This window comes from Tauraco erythrolophus, chromosome Z (assembly GCF_009769465.1).
Source record: "Tauraco erythrolophus isolate bTauEry1 chromosome Z, bTauEry1.pri, whole genome shotgun sequence".
In the NCBI taxonomy this organism is placed as follows: domain Eukaryota; kingdom Metazoa; phylum Chordata; class Aves; order Musophagiformes; family Musophagidae; genus Tauraco; species Tauraco erythrolophus.
In genome coordinates, this window is record NC_141496.1 from 58,282,166 (window position 1) to 58,288,867 (window position 6,702).

Genomic DNA, 6,702 nt, shown 5'->3' on the forward strand with positions numbered 1-6,702 from the left:
TCAAGGTATTAATAAATGAAGCTTGCCGTTTTCCATGAAGAAATACCTTCCTGCTATTTTTAAACCCAGGTTTGTTGAATTTCAATTTCTACTTTTCCTCACCACAGTACAATCTCAGTTAACTCAATCTATGAGTACTACGCAAGACCATGGTTTCAGTGATCACTTCCCATCCGCTTAATAGCTTCTAGGTTTTATTTAGTCCAAAGAGGTGAACTGGTATCTCAAAAACAATGTAGAGTAAGTCAGAACTGTCCAACAAAAGCAACTGCTATTATAGCTTAGGGAACAGAAATTCTGAGAACAGGAACATAAATCTTTATTTTTTGTCTACAGAAACATCACCAGACACTGCCCCAATACAGTTAAAAGCACCTTATGTTACTACACTGCAGCTTAGCACTCCATCTTTTTAACAGTCTTTTGTTTCTGACAGAGTCATCTTGCAGATTGCCACTGGTCTTGGGCTGGTTCTAACAACTCCTCCTAGGGAAAAAAGTAAACACAATGTGAGACTGGACACATGTAGCACACGGTGGTTTTCAGTAACATACTCTAGATCCCTGAGACTCAGAGACTAAGTCACAAGGATTAGCTTCCCACTCATCCCTTTGGGAAAAATAAAAATAAAAATCAACGACTAACGTCCAAATCTAGTTTTTTAAGAGCCTACATGCAAGAGAGGTTCTTTACCCATCTAAGCAAGATTTCAGATCTTAACTACAAGTTGGAGGCAGTACTAACACCTCCTAGCTGGTGGGAATCAACAGAAAGTTTTGTAGTAGTATAACTCCTGCACACATGTGCCTATGCATTATGCAACAGTTTGAAAGAACGGTGAGCCAGCAACTGAAAGAAGAGATTTAGTAATTTACACTGGAAAACAAGTAGCAGCCCTGTTATTAGATACGTTACAGTGGATTACATACACATTTCTCTTCCCACTGTCTGACATGTTCACACAAAGAATGCTCATCTTATTCTCCGGCCTTGCAAAAACCCCCAGTGACTGGCGCTAAAGGTCTGGGATGGATTTCACCAGTTCATTTTCTATCGACAGCACTGGTAAAGCATTAAGCGCTTCTGCGTTTTTCACATTGTTCAAGGGGATTTTCACATTTCAATGCATGAAACCTTATGATCCTAGTATTTTCAAGGGCATTGTAACAAACTTGAAGGAATTTCATCACTTCACTGAAGATTTCTGTTAATTTCATGTTGTTAATTTAAATTAACTGAAGATTTTCCTCCCTCCCACGAGGAAACCAACATTGATGTAGTAGATCTTATATCACTAAAGCTCACTTTTGTATGTACATATAAATGTTCATGCAAAATACTGACTCATATTCAGTTTAATTTTTCCCAAAAAGTTACTTGATAATTTCTCATCAGGAAATAGCATTTATTGTTTACACAACTCCACATCAACCAGCCTGGCAGCTGCTGGCAAATCACTTTCTGAATATCTGTGTTCAGCACAGACAACTATTGGATCACAAACTTGCTTCAGAACTTGACTCAGCTCAGTTTGCACAGCTTATTTCCTGGCTTAAGAGCTTGTCGTGTTATCTTTGTGAGCAGCTACTGCAAAGACTACACAACTATACAATCTGTATTTCTCTTCTGTAGCAGTTTGTACAGTATTATCAGTTTCTAGCACAGTGAAAAAAGAATAATTAAAAAAAGGCAACAAAATTGTTTATCACTCAAAAACCTGATAAATCCAAAAGACTCATTAATAGGTGCCAAATGCCACCCCGATTCTTCCTGAAACTGCTCTTCAACTTTTATCTCTTCCAAGTCTCCTTGAATTGCATTTATAGGGTATTTATAGTTCTTCCCTAGAAAATACTGTGCAGCACTGTGTTTCAGCACCCTTCTCTTCACTATGCCCCTAGGAGAGCTGAATGCATCAGTAAAACAACAAAAATGAGAACGCAAACAAATATGCAAAAGCTACTTTTGGTTCGTTTTGTGTCCCGGAACATAGCTCCTGCATAATGAGGTTTAAATGAGGCACGATTGCACCAGATGTGTCAGCAGGACATCTTTTACTCGTTTTCTACTCTGTTCAGCGTACCCTTCATCATTGCTGTACTGTCCCATGTCTGAGCAGCTAGGCTGTTCAGAGTCATAAAAGCCAGCTGCTGTTGCTAAAAAAAGTCTGGCATTTTTTTTCTTTCACTACACAGAGCATTCAACAGGAAGACCATTCTCTAGCATGTGGTGCAATATTGTGACCCTTTCTAATTTACAAGACAATCAGTCATTTCTTCGGTTTGACCTGAAACTGAAGTTTGCACTCTGAATTGCACCTTCAGTTTAGTGTCTGTAAGTTTAGAGTATGCTGTCTAATAGTTTACTCAGTGCGGTTTACAAACCCCGATAGATTAGCATAATGATTTCTCAGTACTGGATCCTTCTTACATCACATTTCCAATAATCACCAAGAAGTTTCTGGCTTCAAAGACTTGGATTACTTGTCACGTCCTCGAGTGCTTAGTTTACACAAAGCACCGTTTCAGCAGTGAAGCAATCTTTGGCAATACACGCAATCGTTATTAATCTTTTGTTTGTACCACTGAGTATCATGCTGACTCGCACTACTAACTTCAATAGTGTTGGCTCTTGCAAGACTTTACAGCGAAAGTGCATTTTGCACATAAGATTCTGAGCTTTCATGTTCCACCAGTCTTTGAATGCTTTCAGCCCTTGTATTCCAAACTGCTCCACAGTACCATTCCAAAAAAACAAACATGGAAAAGCACAGACTCCTCTTGGGCAAACTGGCAGCCATGCACTGCTTTGAATAAGCCACTCACACCAAGCTTTTTACTTTAGGGTTTTCACTTTGCTGTTGTGCATGAGAACACAGTCATCAGGCTGATCTCACTCTCAATGTTTCAATTCTAATTTCTGCTCTGAAGTAATTTGACCAAACTTCTTTTTCAACAGAAAGTCTGCCTCATTATAAAACAAGGCTGAAGGACATAGCTACACAAGAAATTATTGTAACTCACCTCATGAAGGAAGCTGCAGGATAGCTGGGCAATCAGTACTTCCTAACTTTCTCTACATGCCCTTCTCAGGAGGCTTTCACAACGTAGGGCTATCTCTGTGAGCTTCTGAACTTCCAGTAAAACACACTAGAACTCTGTAAGAAGCATTCATAGCATTAAGTATTCTGGTAGGAAAAGACCTCGCTGTCCCCAAGGTAAGAGCTGCCACTGCTAGAAATATTAAAAGTATGCTTTACACTTTCAAAAGTGCATCAAGGAAAGACTGTCCTATGTACAGCAAAAGAGTAGAATACATTATTATCCGACACCAAATAGTCCCACAGAGAGATTCTCTTTATACTTTTCTGACTCCAGACATAAATAACAAGAAGGCGAATGCACAAAGGCAAAACAAATTTTTCCCAGTTAAAGAAGATTTTTTTGTCTTTTCTGTAGCTGAGCATTCAGACGTTGTAGATATCTTTTTGCAACAGAAAAAACTAGAGGCCGCTGCAGGAGTCTGAAGCATTATGTACTAATTACCTGCAGCACAGATGTAAGAAGTTATCATAATAAACAGGACAACTAAACAATGCTAAAATTGGCCACTATTATTTTAGTTTTTCCCCTTTTATTAATGTCAGGTTCTTAAATTAAAAAGACTGATGTATAAAATCTACTATGTAACTGCTCAACCATACAATCTCCACAAGTTTTCTTTTTGTCCTTGCAAAAACAGGGAGGAGAAAGGTAAATAACCAGCTCCTTAAACAGCCTGAGCAAGAATTCCTGTTTGCCTTTTTTGACACCACATTCATTCTGGACAGGAATGAACGGGCAACACAAAGGCAAAAAATTTAAGTATTAAAACTGATCACCTCTGCAACATTACATTAACAGCATATGAAAAAGATTAATCCAACAAGAAGCAAATACTTAAAAAATTCACTAGTAAATACAAAGTAAGCATTTAATGAGAAAAGCCAAGCACACCATGCTCTTGCCACATCTTGCGGTCAGGTTGGTGCTTGCTTGGGCCACCGACAGACTTCCGTTGCTTTCATCTGAAAGAAGCAGGAGAACACACTTTGACTTAGAAGACTGACTGAGATGTACTGTTCGTGTAAGGAGCCTAACAAGACGTCCTTGAAATAAGCGCCCAGTTTCAAAGAACAGACAGTAGACTCGATAACCCCTTGCCCCTCAAAAAAAAAAAAAAAAAAAGAAAAAAGGCCCAGTAATCCCCATCAGCAGACTTTAAGATTATGGGCTACTCTAGCACACCAGTTCCAGTGGCCCGCTACAGCAACCAGGAATTACGCGGAAACCCATCGACAGCCCAGAAAGCCGGGCACAGGTGACGGTGCGTGACGGCCCCACTCATCTTTTCCTCGTTATTGAAAACGTATTCCTTCAAAATGGGCGGTCTTTCCATCGAGGGATAGGGTGCATGCCAGACCACGCAGTGCCGGCCGCACAGCACAGGCCTGTCCGAAAGAGCTCAACGCAAACCAAGTACATAAAGACAGCAGAAAAGCCGCTCTTCCAAAAGGCGTTTGGCGGCCCGCCGCCGCCTCCTCCCGTTACCGGACCCCCGCCCCGCCTGCTGCAGCCTGACCGACCTCTTTGGCCACCCCCAGCAGGGACTGGCCAGGCTCAGGACGGTCCATACGCCTCGGCTCCTCCCCCGCGCCCCGCCGGACAAGGGATCGGGATCGAGACCGGGAACATCCCCTCACGCCACGCCGCCAGCCACGCCGAGGAAGAGACCGGCAGCCCCCGCTGCTCCCAGCGTGCCTCAGGAGGGGCGAACCAATGCTCCCGCAACGCGAGGGGCGGGGGGGGGGAAGGGCCGTGCGCCAGCTCCTTCCTCAGCGCGAAAGCCGCGTACCGGCTCTTCCACAGGCGAGACGCTACAGCCTCCGTTACTCTCGCAGCCGGAGTCCCGAGCAAGCGAACCCGGTGGGAGCAAGGCGGCGAGGTCTGGGGCAACGCCGCTCCTCGTCACCTCCGTGAACACGGCGATGGAGCACCCCGGGGACCGGGCACGCCCCGGCCCGGGCCCCGGGAGCTGCGCATGCGCAGTGCCGCCGCCCCGCCGCGGAGCGCGGGCGGGGGCCGGATCGCGAGCCGCCGCTCCTCCCCCGCAGCGCGAGTGGCGGCGGCGGGAAGCGCACCGATCGGGATGCTGGCATACCACCGGTGTATCCTGTGGCAAGGGGGCTGCCCTGTGCGCGGTGTGTTCCCGCCAGCGAGCCGGGCGCGCTCTGGGGCCGTCACCCGTGTGGCTTGTCCAGGCTGGGCCCCGAATGGCGCAGTTATGCCGCCGCAGAAAACGTGCCTCCTGCCTGAGGCTCTCACTCCGTTACGCTTCCCTGCTGCAGCCACGGGGTCTTCCCGAGCAGCGCTCTCCGGAGGGCTCACATGGTGGGAGGTGATCCCCACGCCCACAGGCCCCGTTAGCTGAGGTACCTCCTGAGCACGCTGGGTCTGCGTTTTTGCAGTAGCTCTCCTGTGGAGGGTGGTGAGGTTCGTGGTGAGGCAACTGCGCATAAACTTCCTGGTCTCGTGTGTTACTCATTTGTGACAAGAGCCCTGTTTGTTTTTTGCTCCCTCGCTGGAGGAGTGTGTGCCAAATAACCAGCCTCAATTCAGGCAGGCAAAGTGTGCGATAGCCGTGCACGCTGAGCACTTGGATGCTGGCTGAGGCTCTGATCTGAGCACACCGCCTCCAGGTTTGCTGACCCTGTACCTGCCATGTTTGATAGACTGAGAAGGCAGTCTGCTTTGGCAGGGTGAGACATTGCTGTCCCTGTAGTCTTCTTGTTGTGCCACAGGTTACTGTACATGTTGCATGGTGAGCAGAAGGGAATGAGCTGCTCTGATACAAAGCTGTGTTGGAGCTTTCATGGCCTCTTATGGGGAATCTCCTCATCCCTTTCAGTAATCATTGATTTCTATGGACGCTTAATAAGCAGTCAAAATCTGAATCTGTAATAAATGTTTTGTTTTGTTCCACTCTGCCTGGGTGTGTCTTTAGTTTTCCTGAGTGAATTCCAGCACTGCCCTGTAAGGGTATAATTCCCCGTTACGCTTTCTTCAGCAAGAAAACCAGTTCCTGCCCTTCCTGACTTGTGGCCCCTTGTTCCTGTTCCCAGCATCAATTAACTGTTCCATGAGTTTTGTCAGTGCCAGTATTTGTGGCAGCATGCCACAAAACAGGTCAGTGAAACTATCAGGACTCCTGACAAGTGGTTTGGCTTCGGGTGCAACTAAAACGTGTGATAGAATTAAAAATAAACAGAAATAGTTAAATATAACCTCAGTAGAGCCAAGAAAGGTTAGAGTTTAACATACACACTTTAGTTTGAGATGTGTGTTGCATAGAAAGCTTGCAGATCCACCTATTCTTGTCTTCCTCATGTAGAATAAGGGGCTGCTGTGTACACGATATTTTAGTGATGTTACAGGAAATCCTGACACAAGCTGATAGAACATCTTGAGGGAACATTGTGAGTAGAAGCTGGACTATTAGTGTGATACTGCTCCTGCCCTGCTGTCTTCAGTGATGTGGAGCACTTTCACGTCAGGCTTTCCGCAAGCCCTCGCTGAATTGCCACCAAAGTTGCAGGGTGTGATTTCTTCGGCTTTTTGTGCGCTCCGTTTCTCTGCGTGTGGGTTTGTTTTTTTTTCCTGCAGC

The 6,702-nt window shown here is 45.6% G+C and overlaps 1 long non-coding RNA gene and 1 other non-coding gene across 2 annotated transcripts; both read right to left on the reverse strand.

Annotated features, from left to right (window-relative positions):
* Positions 1-158: 158 nt before the first annotated feature.
* Positions 159-4,122, reverse strand: LOC147526409 (uncharacterized). Its single transcript, XR_015222939.1, has 3 exons — positions 3,996-4,122; positions 3,024-3,157; positions 159-486 (listed from the first exon to the last, which is right to left on the reverse strand). It is a non-coding gene; the product is annotated as an uncharacterized LOC147526409 (long non-coding RNA).
* On the reverse strand, positions 3,722-3,853 carry LOC147526410 (small nucleolar RNA SNORA13). Its single transcript, XR_015222940.1, has one exon. It is a non-coding gene; the product is annotated as a small nucleolar RNA SNORA13 (small nucleolar RNA).
* Positions 4,123-6,702: the final 2,580 nt, after the last annotated feature.